General features: G+C 35.6%; 1 non-coding gene across 1 annotated transcript; it reads left to right on the forward strand.

The window, feature by feature from the left end:
• Positions 1–15,377: 15,377 nt before the first annotated feature.
• LOC148576246 (small nucleolar RNA R71) lies at positions 15,378–15,485 on the forward strand. Its single transcript, XR_015902769.1, has one exon. It is a non-coding gene; the product is annotated as a small nucleolar RNA R71 (small nucleolar RNA).
• Positions 15,486–19,416: the final 3,931 nt, after the last annotated feature.

Genomic DNA, 19,416 nt, shown 5'->3' on the forward strand with positions numbered 1-19,416 from the left:
TACTTGATTTTCTGTACCCTTTCTGTTTCTGATTTCTATATCAAACTCTTGCAGGAGTAATACCCATCTTATGAGCCTGGGTTTAGAATCCTGCTTAGTGAGTAGATAATTCAGAGCAGCATGGTCAGTGTAGATAATGACCTTAGATCCTAAAATAGGATCTAAATTTGTCAATGGTATAAACCACTGCAACTAATTCCTTTTCTGTGGTGGTATAGTTCTTCTACGCGTCATTCAGAACACGAATGGCGTAATAAATAACGTGCAGAAGCTTATCATATCTCTGCCCCAGAACTGCGCCAATGGCATGGTCACTGGCATAAGACATCAGCTCAAAGGGCAAGTCCCAATTGGGTGCAGAGACGATGAGGGTAGAGACAAGCTTGGCCTTCAGAAGTTCAAAGGCATGCAGACACTCTTGGTCAAAGACAAATGGAACATCAGTGGCCAAGAGGTTACACAGGGGTTTTGCAATTTTCGAAAAGTCCTTTATGAACCTCCTGTAAAATCCTGCATGTCCTAGAAAACTTCTGATTGGTTTCACATTGGTAGGTGGGGGTTGTTCAATCACTTCCACCTTAGCTTGATCCACTTCTATCCCCTTGTTTGAAATTCAATGTCCAAGAATAATGCCTTTAGTCACCATGAAGTGGTATTTTTTCCAATTCAAAACCAGGTTTGTTTCTTGGCATCTTTTCAAAACCAAGGCCAAATGGTCAAGGCAGGAGTCGAACGAATCTCCAAAGACAAAAAAGTCATCCATGAACACTTTAAGGAACTTCTCTACCATATCAGAGAAGATAGAGAGCATACATCTCTAAAAAGTGGCAGGTGCATTGCACAAGTCAAATGGCATCTGCCTATAAGCGAACACACCATATGGGCATGTAAATGCTGTCTTTTCTTGATCCTGTGCATCTACTACGATTTGATTGTAACCGGAATGGCCATCCGGAAACAATAAAAGGCATGTCCTGCTAGTCTCTCTAACATTTGATCAATGAATGGTAAAGGAAAATTATCCTTTCTGGTGCTGTTATTGAGCCTTCTATAGTCAATGCACATACACCACCATGTAACTATCCTTGTAGGAATCAGTTCATTCTTTTCATTATGAATCACTGTCAAGCCTCCCTTCTTGGGAACAACTTGGATAGGGCTCACCTAAGAGCTGTCAGAAATGGGATAAATAATCCCAGCCTCCTATAGCTTAGTGACTTCCTTCTGCACCACTTCTTTCATAGCTGGATATAGTCACCTTTGTGGTTGCACCACTGGTTTGGCGTCATCCTCCAGCAGGATTTTGTGCATGCATCGGGTCGGGCTAATTCCCTTAAGGTCACTTATAGTCCACCCAAGAGCGGTCTTGTGTGTCTTGAGCACTTGAATTAGTGCTTCTTCTTCCTGTGGCTCTAAGGCAGAGCTTATGATCACAGGGTAAGTATCTCCATCTCCTAGAAATGCATATTTCAAGGAAGATAGTAATGGCTTGAGCTCGAGTTTATGAGGTTTTTCCTCTTCTTTAGGGGGTTCAGAGGCTCTTTTATCTCCTCTGGTTCCTCTAAATCAGGCTCGGCATCATAAAAGATATCAGTCAGCTCTTTTTCGAGTCTCTCAACCATGTTTACTTCTTCCACCAGGGAATCTATGATATCTATGCTCATGCATTCCTCTGGGGTATCTGGATGCTGCATAGCTTTGACAGCATTTAGCACATATTCATCCTCATTGACTCTCAGGGTTACTTCTCCTTTCTGAACATCAATGAGGGTTCTTCCTATAGCTAGGAAGGGTCTGCCCAGGATAAGAGATGCACTTCTATGCCCATCCATATCGAATACCACAAAGTCAGTGGAAAAAGCAAAGGGTCCAACCCTAACAATCATATCTTCAACTACGCCTGATGGGAACTTAACAGAACCCTCAGCAAGTTGAAGGCATATGCGGGTTGGTTTGACTTCATGAGTCAAATAGAGCTTCTTTATTAATGAAGCAGGTATTAGTTTGATGCTTGCTCCAAGATCACATAGGGCTGTCCTTGTGTAAGCATTCCCTAGAGTGCATGGTATCATAAAACTCCCAAGATCTTTAAGTTTCTCTAGTAAACTGTTTTGGATGACTGCATTGCATTCTTCAGTGAGGAGGACTGTTTCTGCCTCTCTCCAATCCTTCTTATGACTTAAGATGTCCTTCATGAACTTAGCATAAGAAGGTATCTGTTCAAGAGCCTCTGCAAAAGGGATCTTGATCTCTAATGTTCTGAGATAATCCGCAAAGCGGGTAAATTATTTATCTTTTTCTACTTGACGGAGTTTCTGTGGGAATGGCATCTTGGCCTTATACTCATCAATCTTGGTTGATGGAGGCCAAGTGCCTTGTGTATTGGAAGGGGAGTTACTAGCTTGCTTAGGAGGGTTGTTATCAGTATGTGACTGACCACCCTTGCTGGGGCGTTCAACGCCCTTGTTGCTGCCCCCTTCCTGGCGTTCAACGCCAGGGACATCATCCCCGTTTGGCATTCAAAGCCGAGGTTGCTGCCCCCAATTGGGCATTCAACGCCAGGGAGGAATACCCCTTCGTGGCGTTGAACACCAATGACATTCCTCTTTGGGTGTTCAACGCCCTCAGAGATGTCTTGGTCAGTAGTCTGGTGTTCCTCTGTGAGCTTTTCTTCCTTTGATCTCTTGTTGTACTGAGGTTGGGTGTCTAAGGATTTCCCACTCCTCAGTTGAATATCCTGACATTCCTCTGTTATCTTCTTAGATAACTGCAGCCTTGTTTGACTCTACTGGGCTACTACATTCCTGTTGGAAGCCTGAGTTTCTCGCAAAGCCTCTTGCAGTTCCAGCAGTTGCTGGGCAAGGGCGTGTAGTTGCTGAGTCAGTGGGCCATTCTGTTCCGGAGGGTTAGGTTCAGTAGATATTGCCTTAACCTCTCCTTTCATAGAAGTCTCAGCAGCTGAGTACAGATGTTGATTATTAGCAACTGTCTCAATAAGCTCGTGAGCCTCTTCAATGGTCTTTCTCCTATGTATGGAACCACCAACAGAGTGGTCCAGAGACATTTTGGCCATGTCTGAAAGTCTATAGTAGAAGATGTCTAGCTGTACCCATTTTAAAAATATTTCAGTGGGATATTTTCGTAGCATCTTTCTATACCTTCTCCAGGCATCATGAACAGATTCATTGTTCTCTTGTTTGAAGCCCTGAATGTCCAGCCTTAGCTGGGTTAGCTTCTTTGGAGGGAAGTATGATTCAGGAACTTATCTACTAGCTGTTTCCAAGTTTTTAAGCTAGATTTCGGTTGGTTATCCAACTACCTCTTTGCTTGGTCCTTCACAAAAAAGGGAAAGAGTAGTAGTCTGTAGCCATCGCAGCAAACCCTAAACTGAGACGTTCTTCTCCGTCGCAGAGCAACAGCCTTAGTCCGAGCCCTCTCCAGCAACTCACGATGTCTTCTTCTGAAGTGAGTAACTTGGTATATTCACAATTTGTTGCAAGTTATTAGATGTTATTACTGGTCTGTTGGAAGAAAAGTATAGTCACAACTTGTTTATTTTGTTTCATAAACTATGTTGCTGTTGCTTTAATAACTTAGTATGTTTAATAAACTATGTTGCTGTTGCTGGATTAATTTTCTGTTGCTGTTGCTTTATTTTTAGGTGAATTATTATGATTTTGAGTTCTTGTTTGGTACTGATGATGACTAGCTAGGGCAACCCTCTATGGCTCTATGATGTGAGCCTGAAAGGAAATTTCTCTATTGTGTCTAAGTTTGATCTTTATATGGCTCTATCTATGACTTGTTTACCGTCATGAACTTCCACTTCTTTACGAGGACTTGACCTCTCCTTTGTCATCGTTTGGGAGAGGGAAAAAAAAGGAAGAAAAAAAGACAAGAAAAATAGTAATCAAGAGACATTGGTGGGTGACTTATAATAGTTTCGTTTATACTGTCGTAATGGATTATTTTCATGTCATTTATGATAGCAACAAGCACTTGAATTTTTTTTAATTTCAACATAAATTTAAGACCGGTGGCTGCTAACAGTAAAATTATTAAGTGATTACTGATTAGTGATTGCCTTTAGTTACTTGCAAAATATTTGTTACAATACCTGGTAAGTCTATTCTATTAGTTTCACCTAATGCTTGTTTGAACTGATTCAATGGAGATTGGTTACGAAGTGAGGAGCTAGTACTTTTGGATTAATCTTTTCAATTGTGTGTAGGTCTTTAACAAAATGCTCTAAAGTTGATTAGTTTTTCACTTTTTTGTTCTCTTTGGGTCAAGACTTCTTCATTTTAAGATTTTATAGCTATATTTTCAAATATCGTCAATTTTATTATGGTTTAATACTTCGTTATTTTATTATGGTTTAATATTTTATTATAATTTATAATCTATATTATGTTTATTTTTATAATCTACATGAATTTTTTTGTTTTATTTTTGAAGGAATTGCACCAACTTGGAGAAGATGATGATGAATCTAGTGTGAATTTAGGCTGAGTTTGATAAAGTTTTTTTAAGAGGTGCTTGTGCTTCGTCATTTTGCGTTTGGTAAATTAAAAAGCCCAAGTGCTTGTGCTTACGGCTTTTAAAAGTTAGGGGTACTTTTGAAAGCACCTAGAAGGGAGCTTTTCAAAACTGGCTTATGCTTACCAAATTTTTTTCATTTTCCCGCACATATTTCTAACTTCTCATCCTAACCTTCACAAATTCTAACACAATTTTCATATATTTTTTATTTTTCAACCTAATCTTCACAAATTTCAATACAAATACATCTCTATCATATATTAGGTATGAATTTCTATCTATTTATGTTTTTTTTTTTTGCGTTAATTTTATATTTTTTCAGTAGATCTATTATGTTTGTTTTTCTCTGTTCTTTGAAACGGGAAGAGGTTGAGCTGGTTTATGAAAACCAATCATAAAATTTTCTTTGCATGAACATTAGTCAAAATTATAATAACAACATGTATATACATATGTAAATATAGATATATAATTATAAGAGTAGTTTATTTGAGATAAGTATCCTATTTTTTGTGATCTGTAAAGGTGAGCCAATATATATAGGTGGGTAATGAACGTACCCAATACTAACATTGGATTACATACAAATTTTATTATTGACTAATGATAAATCTATTTATATTAGTACAGAGAATAAATTAAGTAAATATGTTAATTATTAGTCTCTAAAATTTGAGTTAGTATCAAAATAAAGTGTTAATTAATTCAATTAGAACTCCAAAATTTGATTCATGAATCATATTATCAGTTTATTGTTTCTTGTGATTTTTTTTTCAAGTAATGTTAATTAATTATTCTATGATTCTTTTGTTTTTATAATATATCTGGTTCCTGTGTTATTATTGGCCTACTAGAATAGAATAATATTGTATGTTTATTAGTCTTATTAATTGATAATAATATTTTATAAAATTTATTATTGTGTAACACATAACAAGTATAAGGTATACCTGACTTAAAATTTTATGATTTACTTTGTTTTCAATCTTTCAATTTTTGTATGAACTTATGGAATAATTTTTGTTATCATATGATAAGTTTTGATGGATACAACAATGAATTTGATCACATCTGAAGAAAAAAATGATGGAAAAGAAATTGCACAATGGAACAAAAATCTAGTAGATATCTTTTGTGCTTTGTGTGTGAAAAGTATTGAAGCTGGTAGCAAACCGGGCACACATTTTGATACCAAAGGTTGGAAACAATTGATAGCTGAATTCACAAAAGTTACGGAAAAAGAATATAATAGAAAACAATTGAGAAACAAATGGAATCAGTTAAAAGTAGATTGGAAGAATTGGAAGCAATTGAAAGAGAACGAGACTGGACTTGGATGGGATTCTACTAAAAAGACAATTGATGCAAGTGAAGAGTGGTGGGCTAAAAAATTAGCGGTTAGTAATCTTAAGCTTAGTTTGGTAAGTATAGTAGTGTATATATATATATATATATATATATATATATATATATATATATATATATATATATATATATATATAATTAGTACTAAGTATCAATATTTTATGTAGGTTATTCCAAAGGCTAAAAAATTTAGAAAAGAAGGGATTCATCCAGATTTTGAGGCAACATTGGATAGGATGTTTCAAAGAACAGCTGCAACAGGAGAAGATGCTTGGACTCCATCTTCCGGAATAGTTTCTTCTTCAATTGAGAAAGATACACAACTTGAAGATAGTGAGGATTTTGATATAGAGCCTGAGTCTAGTGTTATAAACATTAAAAGAAAAAGGGAAAATTTCACTAACGCTAATACTTACAAGAAAGCAAAAAAAGTTGGAGGTACTCAGAAATTGTCACACCAAATTGATAAACTTTGTGAGGCTGTGAAACGTAGGAGCTCCAATAAAAATGATACTTTGGGACCTAGTATAACTCAAGCAATAGAAGAACTGGATGCTATACCGGATATAGTTCCACTTGGACAAATTTATATGTTTGCAACTCGACTCTTCTTGGATAAAGATAAAAGAGAGTTGTTCGTTGCCTTAAAGCATAAAGAAGTTAAAGTTGCGTGGTTAATGAATGAAAAGAATGTCCAAGAGGAGAAGGAGAACAGTTTATTTACAAAGCTTTTTTAAGATTTTTTTACATTCATTTTATAGACCATGAGTTGTGTCTGCTATTTATATTCATTTGCTTGGATTTGTTTATTTTATTTGATCTTTTTTATTGCAAATAAAAATTACAATACTTTCATTTCTTGATATATTATTCTATTTTTTTTTTAATCCTTGTGTTCTTTCTTTTAATATAATTATTATACAGTGCATTGGAATATGGAAATTGATTATGATGAAGAGGAAGAGGAAGAATTTGATCGAGTTTTAACTTCCACAGTATGTTTGGTCTTCCAATATTATAATAAGTATATCTATAAAAGACCATGCATGACTTCTACACAAACAGGAAACAAATGGCTTAAAGAGATATTAGAAGGGAATAATAATCGTTGTTGCAGCATGTTTAGGATGGAAAAAGATATTTTCAAAAGACTATGCTATGATTTGGAAACAAACTATGGTTTATGTGCCTCAAGGAGAATAAGTGCTGCAGAAATGCTAGCAATGTTCCTATTTGTACTAGGAGGTGGAAACTCAAATAAGTCAACTAAGGAGCGGTTTCAACATTCTGGTGAAACAATAAGTCGAAAATTTGAAGAAGTGCTCCAAGCTGTGTGCAAAATGGCCATAGACATTATACAACCAAAGGATCGTGATTTTAAAGAAGTGCCTACAAAATTAAGGAATGATGATAGATATTGGCCTCACTTTAAGGTAATTTATATATTATTTATTTTAAAAAATATTATAAATAATTACAAAAAAAATATTATCTTTCATTGCATGTGTTGGTATTAAATTTGTTTTATAGTATTTGTAAAATTGATACTCTAATCATGTTAATCATAGGATGCAATTGGTGCTATAGATGGAACTCATGTGCCAGTGATTGTGTCTACTGAAGACCAAATTCGATTTATTGGTAGAAAAGGAATTCCAACCCAAAATGTTATGGCTGCGTGTAATTTTGATATGGAATTTACTTTTGCTTTGGCCGGTTGGGAAGGGACAGCTCATGACACAAGAGTATTTTTACATGCAATTGGTACATCTGAGTTGAACTTTCCAAAACCTCCACCAGGTAATACTTGATTATCTTTAAGATTAAATTATATACTCCATATATAGATTTAATTTCTTATCATGTTTTCTTTCATTTAATAATATACAGGTAAATACTATTTAGTAGATGCAGGCTATCCAGAAAAGAAAGGTTATCTAGGACCATACAAAGGAGCAACATATCATTTGCCAGAATTTCGTCGTGTTAATGGACCTTCTGGATACTACAAAATATATAACTATGCTCATTCTTCACTTAGAAGCGTGATAGAACGTACATTTGGAGTTTGAAAAAAGAGATAAAAAATTTTACGAGATATGCCTAGTTTTAGCTATAAAAAACAAATTCAAATTGTTATTACAACAATGGCTCTGCATAACTACATTAGACGTTATTCTACAAGTGATCGTAAGTTTAAAAAATATGATCAAATGGACGTTGAGCTTGAAGAAGAAGATGGATATGGCGATGAAGGTGAAGCTGAAAATGGAGTTGAAAAAGTTGGAGATGAGTTTCTTGGAACTATGGAGATGGTTCGAAATAATATAGCATCAAGTTTGATTGGTGGAAAAAATTAGGTTATAGTGATTTAGGTAATTTAGTATTTTTAGTAATGATGTTTAGGATAAAATAAATTTTTATGATACTTATATAAAATTTTAAAGTTAAAAAATAAAAGAATTTATTTATTATATTTATGTTTATTATGAATTTTTTATTTTAACATTATTTTATTTTAAAATATTATATAAATTTTTAAAAAATTTGAAAAAAGAAATTATTTTTTGTTATAAACATGTTTATTATAATTTTTTTAACTTTTAAAAGTTGTTTTACCAAATACAATTGTGGTGCTTGTACTTATTAAAAGTCATTTTTAATTTGATTTTACCAAACGCAAGTGCTACAGCTTTTAAAAAGCTATTTTTTAAAAGGCAGCTTTCATAAGCTACTTTTAAAAAGCAAAAGCTTTACCAAACCCAGCCTTAGATTAAGCATGGTGGCTTTTTTTGTTTTTATTTGGTTTAAAGTGGCTATTTCAGTTTTTAGTATGTTTTAAAGTGTGTTTGTTTTTGTTGTTTGCTAGACATTTTTAATTGTCTTTGTTTTTATGTTTAATTGTTAGGACAAGTTGAAATTGTATTGAATTTGGATGTGATATACTCTTGTTATTCTAGTTTATTGACGGATTTAAACTTCATTTTATGGTGATTTAAATTTTGATTATTAGGTTTAAAAAAACCAAAAAACTGACCGAACCAAACCGCTGTTGGTTCGGTTCGGTTATCAAAAAAGTAGCAAACCAAACGGTTTACATCATTGTAGAACCGAACCGATTACACCCCTAATAAGTATGCAAGATTCATCAAGATAGAAAAAGTCTACATGTGATCATAAGGATTATTATAAACCTCCTTTTTATTTTTAATATTCGACTTGGATTTGAATTAATAAACTCTTCCATTTTTATCACTAAGATAACCTCTGTTTATTTTTCTTTTTGCTTGAAAAAACAAAAATAAAGTTTGAAGTTTAGTATTGCGATGCCTTGGCATCTCTAGTGATTTTTACATATCTTTTTAAGTAGTTTTCTTATGTTTAATTGAAAGTTTTCTTGTTTTAAATGAAGTTTTCATAGCTAATCATATATTTGAAATTATTTTAGAATTATTGTGCATTCAGAAATTATATTTGGGAGTTCAACATATGCCTTTCCTATTTGCTTCTCTTCACCTTATTTTTTTAAAGAATAATCCTAAATGCATAATAATTCTAAAACAATTTCAAATATATGATTAGCTATGAAAATTTTATTTAAAACATAAAAACTTCAATTTAAACATAAAAAAAATTACTTAAAAACATATGTAAAAATCATTAAAGATGCCAAGGCATCAATATCCGTATTTGGCTCTAAATATTTTAATGGAAATTTTGTATGATTTGAGCCACATAATGATGGTTATGATTGATGATAATAGTTATTATTGATGAGAATTATGTTGGATGATTACGATTGATGGTGGTTGGTGCACGAAATTGTGATCCCTGGTTGTAAAATTTGTTGTTCGTTCTCTCCCTGGAAATGGCGCCAATAACCGGTGCATAATACCATGGTCCAAACATAACTTCACAACTTCGCACAACTAACCAACAAGTGCATTGGGTCGTCCAAGTAATAAAACCTTACGTGAGTAAGGGTCGATCCCACGGAGATTGTTGGTATGAAGCAAGCTATGGTCATCTTGTAAATCTCAGTCAGGCGGATATCAAATGGTTATGGAGTTTTCGAATAATAATAATAAATAAACAGAAAATAAAGATAGAAATACTTATGTATATCATTGGTGAGAATTTCAGATAAGCGTATAGAGATGCTTTCGTTCTTCTGAACTTCTGCTTTCCCGCTGTCTTCATCCAATCAGTCTTACCCCTTTCCATGGCAAACTTTATGTAAGGGCATCACCGTTGTCAATGGCTACATCCCATCCTCTTGTGAAAAAGGTCCAAATGCTCTGTCACAGCACGGCTAATCATCTGAGGTTCTCGATCATACTGGAATAGGATTCACCCTCCTTTTGCGTCTGTCACTACGCCCAGCACTCGCGAGTTTGAAGTTCGTCACAGTCATTCAATCCCTGAATCCTATTCGGAATACCACAGACAAGGTTTAGACTTTCCGGACTCTCATGAATGCGGCCATCAATCTAGCTTATACCACGAAGATTCTGATTAAGAGATCCAAGAGATATTCATTCAATCTAAGGTGGAACGGAAGTGGTTGTCAGGCACGCGTTCGTGGGGGAATGATGATGATTGTCACGTTCATCACATTCATGTTGGAGTACGAATGAATATCTTAGAAGCGGAATAAATTGAATTGAATAAAAAAATAGTAGTACTTTGCATTAATTCATGAGGAATAGCAGAGCTCCACACCTTAATCTATGGAATGTAGAAACTCTACCGTTGAAAATACATAAGTGATGAAGGTTCAGGCATGGCCGAAAGGCCAGCCCCCAACGTGATCAATATGATCTAAAGATGAACTAAAAATCATAAGATGTCTAATACAATAGTAAAAAGTCCTATTTATACTAAACTAGTTACTAGGGTTTACAGAAGTAAGTAATTGATGCATAAATCCACTTCTGGGTCCCACTTGGTGTGTGTTTGGGCTGAGTTTGAAGTTTACACGTGCAGAGGCTTCTTCTGGAGTTGAACGCCAAGTTGTAACGTGTTTTTGGCGTTCAACTCTGGTTCGTGACGTGTTTCTGGCGTTTAACTCCAGACTACAGCGTAGAACTGGCGTTTAACGCCCTTTTGCGTCATCTAAACTCGGCCAAAGTATGGACTATTATATATTTCTGGAAATCCCTAGATGTCTACTTTCCAACGCAATTGGAAGCGCGCCAGTTTGAGTTCTGTAGCTCCAGAAAATCCACTTTGAGTGCAGGGAGGTCAGAATCCAACAGCATCAGCAGTCCTTCTTCAACCTCTGAATCTGATTTTTGCTCAAGTCCCTCAATTTCAGGCAAAAAATACCTGAAATCACAGAAAAATACACAAACTCATAGTAAAGTCCAGAAATGTAAATTTAACATAAAAACTGATAAAAACATCCCTAAAAGTAACTAGATCCTACTAAAAACATACTAAAAACAATGCCAAAAAGCGTATAAATTATCCGCTCATCACAACACCAAACTTAAATTGTTGCTTGTCCCCAAGCAACTGAAAATCAAATAGGATAAAAAGAAGAGAATATACTATAAACTCCAAAATATCAATAAAACATAGCTCCAATCAGATGAGCGGGACTTGTAGCTTTTTGCCTCTTGAATAGTTTTGGCATCTCACTTTATCCATTGAGGTTCAGAATGATTGGCATCTATAGGAACTCAGAGTTCAGATAGTGTTATTGATTCTCCTAGTTTAGTATGTTGATTCTTGAACACAGCTACTTTATGAGTCTTGGCCGTGGCCCTAAGCACTTTGTTTTCCAGTATTACCACCGGATACATAAATGCCACAGACACATAACTGGGTGAACCTTTTCAGATTGTGACTCAGCTTTGCTAAAGTCCCCAATTAGAGGTGTCCAGGGTTCTTAAGCACACTCTTTTTTTTTTTTTTGCTTTGGACCTTGACTTTAACCGCTCAGTCTCAAGTTTTCACTTGACACCTTCATGCCACAAGCACATGGTTAGGGACAGCTTGGTTTAGCCGCTTAGGCCGGGATTTTATTCCTTTAGGCCCTCCTATCCACTGATGCTCAAAACCTTGGGATCCTTTTTATTTACCCTTGCCTTTTGGTTTTAAGGGTTATTGGCTTTTTGCTCTTGCCTTTTGGTTTTAAGAGCTTTTGGCTTTTTCTGCTTGCTTTTTCTTTTTCTATTTTTTTTGCCATTTTTTTCTTTCTTGTCTTTTCTGCAAGCTTTTGTATTCACTGCTTTTTCTTGCTTCAAGAATATTTTTATGATTTTTCAGATTATCAAATAACATGTCTCCTGTTCATCATTCTTTCAAGAGCCAACATATTTAACATTCAAAAACACCAACTTCAAAAGACATATGCACTGTTCAAGCATTCATTCAGAAAACAAAAAGTATTGTCACCACATCAATATAATTAAACTAAGTTCAAGGATAAATTCGAAACTCATGTACTTCTTATTCTTTTGTTTTTAAAACATTTTTCATTTAAGAGAGGTGATGGATTTATATTCACTACTTTAAGGCATAGACACTTAGACACTAATGATCATGTAATAAAGACACAAACATAGATAAACATTTAACATAAGAAAACAAAAAACAGAAAATTTAAGAACAAAGAATGAGTCCACCTTAGTGATGGTGGCGTTTTCTCCCTGAGGAACCAATGGTGTCCTTGAGCTCTTCTATGTCTCTTCCTTGTCTTTGTTGCTCCTCCCTCATAGCTCTTTGATCTTCTTTAATTTCATGGAGTATGATGGAGTGCTCTTGATGTTCCACCCTTAGTTGTCCCATGTTGGAACTTAGTTCTCCTAGGGAGGTGTTGATTTGCTCCCAATAGTTCTGTGGAGGAAAGTGCATCCCTTGAGGTATCTCAAGGATCTCTTGATTTGCAGTCAAATGTTCTACCACTGAGCTATAGACCCTTGAGATGAATCTCTCCATCTCCTATGACTTGGAGGTGGAAGCTTTTTTCTTCTCTTTTCTCTTTCTAGAGGCTTCTCTGGCCTTAGGTGCCATTAATGGTTATGGAAAAACAAAAAAGCTATGCTTTTACCACACCAAACTTAGAATATTGCTCGCCCTCAAGCAAAAGAAGAAAGAATAGTAGAAGAAGAAGAAGATATGGAGGTGAGTTGATGGTTTGAATTTGAGTGGGTGGGTGTAGGTGGGTTGTATGATGGTTTTAGGGGAGTAATGGATGTGAGTGGTGAAGGGTTCTTGGGAAAGAGTGATATAGGATTATGAGGAGGTAAGGTGAGTGGAGGTATGTGGGGATCCTGTGGGGTCCACAGATCCTGAGGTGTCAAGGATTTGCATCCCTGCACCAATTAGGCATGTAAAACACCTTTGCATGCAATTCTGGCATTTAAACGCCGAATTGATGCTTGTTCTGGGCGTTCAACGCCCAGATATAGCATGTTTCTGGCGTTGAATGCCAGCTCCATGCTTGTTTCTGGCGTTCAGTGCCAGCTTTCCTCAGTGTGCATTCCTGGCGTCTGAACGCCAGGATGCTGCTTGTTTTGGGCATTCAACGCCAGATCCATACTCTGTTCTGGCGTTGAACGCCAGCCAGATGCTCCTTACTGGCGTTTGAACGCCAGTAAGTCCTTCCTCCAGGGTGTGATTTTTCTTCTGCTGTTTTTGATTCTGTTTTTGATTTTTTTATTTATTTTGTGACTCCACATGATCATGAACCTAATAAAACATGAAAGAACAACAAAAATAAAAATAAAATTAGATAAATAAAAATTGGGTTGCCTCCCAACAAGTGCTTCTTTAATGTCAATAGCTTGACAGTGGGCTCTCATGGAGCCTCACAGATATTCAGAGCATTGTTGAGACTTCCCAACACCAAACTTAGAGTTTGGTTGTGGCCTCCCAACACCAAACTTAGAGTTTGATTGTGGGGGCTCTGTATGACTCTGTTTTGAGATAAGCTTATTGTGCCTCTTTTCCATGTTTACAGAAGGATGTCCTTGAGTTTTAAACTCAAGGGAGTCCTCATTCAATTGAAGGACTAGTTCACCTCTGTTAACATCAATCACAGCTCTTGCTGTGGCTAGGAAGGGTCTTCCAAGGATGATGGATTTATCCTCATCCTTCCCAGTATCTAGGATTATGAAATCAGCATGGATGTAAAGGCCTTCAACCTTTACTAATATGTCCTCTACTTGTCCATAAGCCTATTTTCTGGAATTGTCTGTCATCTCTAATGAGATTTTAGCAGCTTGTACCTCAAAGATTCCTAATTTCTCCATTACAGAGAGTGGCATGAGGTTTATTCCTGACCCAAGGTCACATAGAGCCTTCTCAAAGGTCATGGTGCCTATGGTACAAGGTATTAGGAACTTTCCAGGATCCTATTTCTTCTGAGGCAATCTTAGTTGATCCAATGCATTTAGTTCATTGGTGAACAGGGGAGGTTCATCTCCCCAAGTTACATTACCAAATAAATTGGCATTCAGCTTCATGATTGCACCAAGGAACTTGGCGACTTGCTCTTTAGTAACATCCTCATTCTCTTCAGAAGAAGAATACTCATCAGAGCTCATGAAGGGCGTAAGGAGGTTCAATGGAATCTCTATGGTCTCTAGATGAGTCTCAGATTCCTTTGGTTCCTCAGAGGGAAACTCCTTATTGATCACTGGACGTCCCAGGAGGTCTTCCTCACTAGGATTCACGTTCTCAACCTCCCTTACAGGTTCGGCCATGGTAATTAATTCAATGGCCTTGCACTCTCCTTTTGGATTCTCTTCTGTATTGCTTGGGAGAGTACTATGAGGGGTTTCAGTGATTCTTTTACTCAGCTGGCCCACTTGTGCTTCCAAATTTCTAATGGAGAATCTTGTTTCATTCATGAAACTCACAGTGGCCTTAGATAGATCAGAGACTAATTTTGCTAAGCTAGGTGGATTCTGCTCAGAATTCTCTGTCTGTCGTTGAGTGGATGATGGAAAAGGCTTGCTATTGCTAAACCTGTTTCTTCCACCATTATTAAAGCCTTGTTGAGGCTTTTGTTGATCCTTCCATGAGGGGTGATTTCTCCATAAGGGGTTATAGGTGTTTCTATAAGGTTCACCCATATAATTTACCTCTGCTATTGCAGGGTTCTTAGGATCATAAGCTTCTTCTTTAGAAGATGCCTCTTGAGTACTGTCGGATGCAGCTTGCATTCCATTCAGACTCTGAGAAATCATATTGACTTGCTGAGTCAATATTTTATTCTAAGCCAATATGACATTCAGAGTATCAATTTCAAGAACTCCCTTCTTCTGAGGCGTCCCATTACTCACAGGATTCCTCTCAGAAGTGTACATGAAATGGTTATTAGCAACCATGTCAATGAGTTCTTGAGCTTCTGCAGGCGTTTTTTTAAGGTGAATGGATCCACCTGCAGAAGCATCCAATGACATCTTAGCTAATTCAGACAGGCCATCATAGAATATATCCAGGATGGTCCATTCTGAAAGCATGTCAGAAGGATACTTTTTGGTCAGTTCCTTGTATCTCTCCCAAGCTTCATAGAGGGATTCACCTTCTTTCTGTCTGAAGGTTTGAACATCCACTCTAAGCTTACTCAGCTTTTGAGGAGGAAAGAACTTGGCTAAGAAAGCCTTGACCAGCTTATCCCAAGAGTTCAGGCTATCTTTAGGTTGAGAATCCAACCATATTCTAGCTCTGTCTCTCACAGCAAAAGGGAAAAGCATAAGCCTGTAGACTTCAGGATCTACTCCATTAGTCTTAACAGTATCACATATCTGTAAGAATTCAGTTAAGAACTGAAAAGGATCTTCAGATGGAAGTCCATGAAACTTGCAGTTTTATTGCATCAGAGAAACTAATTGAGGCTTCAGCTCAAAGTTGTTTGCTCCAATGGTAGGGATGGAGATGCTTCTTCCATGTAAATTGGAATTAGGTGCAGTAAAGTCACCAAGCATCCTCCTTGCATTATTATTATTTTCGGCTGACATCTCCTCTTCTTGTTCGAAAATTCCTGTAAGGTTGTCTCTGGATTGTTGTATTTTAACCTCTCTTAGTTTTCTTTTCAGAGTCCTTTCAGGTTCAGGATCTGCTTCAACAAGAATGTTCTTGTCCTTACTCCTGCTCATATGACAAAGAAGGGAATAACAAAGAAAATATAGAATCCTCTATGTCACAGTATAGAGATTCCTTTGGGTGAGTAGAAGAAAAGAAGAATAAGAATGTAGAAGAGAAGAATTCGAACTCAGAGGAGAAGAAGGGGTTCGAATTTTTTTTTTTTTGGTGAAGAGAAGTGTTAGTAGATGAATAAATAAATAGAAGGAGATGAGGGAGAGGAAATTTTGAAAATTGATTTTGAAAAATAGTTTATGATTTTTGAAAATTAAAGGAAAATTGAAATTAAAATTAAAATTTAAACAATTAATTAATTAAAAAAAATTTTTGAAAAAGAGGGAGGTATTTTCGAAAATTAGAGAGGGGAAGTTAGTTAGGTAGTTTTGAAAGAGATAAGAAACAAACAAAAAGTTAATTAGTTAGTTGAAACAAATTTTGAAAATCAATTTTTTTAAAAGATAAGAAGATAAGAAGTTAGAAAAGATATTTTAAAATCAAAATTTTGAAAAAGATATGATTTTGAAAAAGATAAGATAAAAAGATATATGATTGAAATTAGTTTTGAAAAAGATTTGATTTTTAAAATCACAATTAATGACTTCATTCACAAGAAATCACAAGATATGATTCTAGAACTTAAAGTTTGAATCTTTCTTAACAAGCAAGTAACAAACTTGAAATTTTTGAATCAAAACATTAATTTTTGATGAGATTTTCGAAAATTATGAAATAAAATTAAGAAAAAGATTTTTGAAAGATATTTTTAAAATTTTCGAAAATAAATAAGAAAAATAAAAAAGATTTTATTTTTGAAAAAGATTTTGAAAAAGATAAGATTTTTAAATTGAAAATTTGATTTGACTCATAAGAAATAATTGAATTTTAAAAATTTTTGAAAAAGTCAATCCAACTTTTCGAAATTTATGAGAAGAAAAAGGGGAAGATATTTTTTTATTTTTGAATTTTTAATGAAGAAAGAGAAAAATATAAAAAAATGACTCACAACATGAAAATTATGAATTAAAACACATGATGCATGCAAGAACACTATGAATGGCAAGATGAACACCAAGAACACTTTGAATGTCAAGATGAACATCAAGACTTATTTTTAAAAAGTTTTCAAGGAAAGAAAACATGCAAGACACCAAACTTAGAAATTTTTCATGTATAGACACTATGAACGCAAGAATGCATATGAGAAACAAGGAAAGACACAAAACAAGAAAATATGAAGATCAAACAAGAAGACTGGCCAAGAACAACTTGAAGATCATGAAGAACACTATGAATGCATGAATTTTCGAAAAATGCATAAAAATTTTTTAGAAAAAATGCAATTGACACCAAACTTAAAAATTGACTCTAGAATCAAACAAGAAACAAAAAATATTTTTAATTTTATGATTTTATTAAAAAATGTTTTTATTTTTCGAAAATTAATGTGAAAAAGAAAAATAAGGATTCCAAAATTTTTAATATGAATTCCAGGAATCTTGTGCTCTTTAGTCTAAAGCTCCAATCTGAGGGTTAGACATGGCTTAATAGCCAGCCAAGCTTTAGAAAATACAAATCAGGCATACAACAGCTGAAACTTCATCCAACTTCATATACTTATAAGTGGAAGCCTCAGTCTAAAAGAATTAGACATGGCTTTACAGCCAGCCAGGCTTCTACATGCTTCATGAAACACTAGAATTCATTCTTAAAAATTCTAAAGAAAAATATATTTTATTTTATAAATTTTTTTTTTAATATTAATTAGGAAAAAAACGAAAAAGAAGAAAATATTTTTGAAAAATTTTTGAAAACTTTTTGAAAACAAAATAAGAAGAAAATTACCCAATCTGAGCAACACGATGAACCGTCAGTTGTCCAAACTCGAACAATCCCCGGCAACGGCGCCAAAAACTTGGTGCACGAAATTGTGATCCTTAGTTGTAAAATTTGTTGTTCGTTCTCTCCCTGGCAATGGCACCAATAACTGGTGCACAATACCATGGTCCAAACATAACTTCACAACTTCGCACAACTAACCAGCAAGTGCACTGGGTCGTCCAAGTAATAAAACCTTACGTGAATAAGGGTTGATCCCACCGAGATTGTTGGTATGAAGCAAGCTATGGTCATCTTGTAAATCTCAGTCAGGCGGATATCAAATGGTTATGGAGTTTTCGAATAATAATAATAAATAAACAGAAAATAAAGATAGAGATACTTATGTATATCATTGATGAGAATTTCAGATAAGTGTATAGAGATGCTTTCGTTCTTCTGAACTTCTGCTTTCCCGCTGTCTTCATCCAATCAGTCTTACCCCTTTCCATGGCAAACTTTATGTAAGAGCATCACCGTTGTCAATGGCTACATCCCATCCTCTTGTGAAAAAGGTCCAAATGCTCTGTCACAGCACGGCTAATCATCTGAGGTTCTCGACCATACTGGAATAGGATTCACCCTCCTTTTGCGTCTGTCACTATACCCAGCACTCGCGAGTTTGAAGTTCGTCACAGTCATTCAATCCCTGAATCCTACTCGGAATACCACGGACAAGGTTTAGACTTTCCGGACTCTCATGAATGCCGCCATCAATCTAGCTTATACCACGAAGATTCTGATTAAGAGATCCAAGAGATATTCATTCAATCTAAGGTGAAACGGAAGTGGTTGTCAGGCACGCGTTCGTGGGGGAATGATGATGATTGTCACATTCATCACATTCATGTTGGAGTACGAATGAATATCTTAGAAGCTGAATAAGTTGAATTGAATAAAAAAACAGTAGTACTTTGCATTAATTCATGAGGAACAGCAGAGCTCCACACCTTAATCTATGGAGTGTAGAAACTCTACCGTTGAAAATACATAAGTGATGAAGGTTCAGGCATGGCCGAGAGGCCAGCCCCCAAAGGTGATCAATATGATTCAAAGATGAACTAAAAATCATAAGATGATCCGAAGATGTCAAATACAATAGTAAAAAGTCCTATTTATACTAAACTAGCTACTAGGGTTTATAGAAGTAAGTAATTGATGCATAAATCCACTTCCGGGTCCCACTTGGTGTGTTCTTGGGCTGAGCTTGAAGTTTATACGTGCAGAGGCTTCTTTTGGAGTTGAACGCCAAGTTGTAACGTGTTTTTGGCGTTCAACTCTGGTTCGTGACGTGTTTCTGGCATTTAACTCTAGACTGCAGCGTAGAACTGGCGTTCAATGCCCGTTTGCGTCATCTAAACTCGGCCAAAGTATAGACTATTATATATTTCTGGAAAGCCCTGAATGTCGACTTTCCAACCCAATTGAAAGCGCGCCATTTTAAGTTCTGTAGCTCCAGAAAATCCATTTTGAGTGCAGGGAGGTCAGAATCCAACAGCATCAGCAGTCCTTCTTCAACCTCTGAATCTGATTTTT

This window comes from Arachis ipaensis, chromosome B1, assembly GCF_059453495.1.
Source record: "Arachis ipaensis isolate K30076 ecotype BB chromosome B1, ASM5945349v1, whole genome shotgun sequence".
Lineage (NCBI taxonomy): Eukaryota > Viridiplantae > Streptophyta > Magnoliopsida > Fabales > Fabaceae > Arachis > Arachis ipaensis.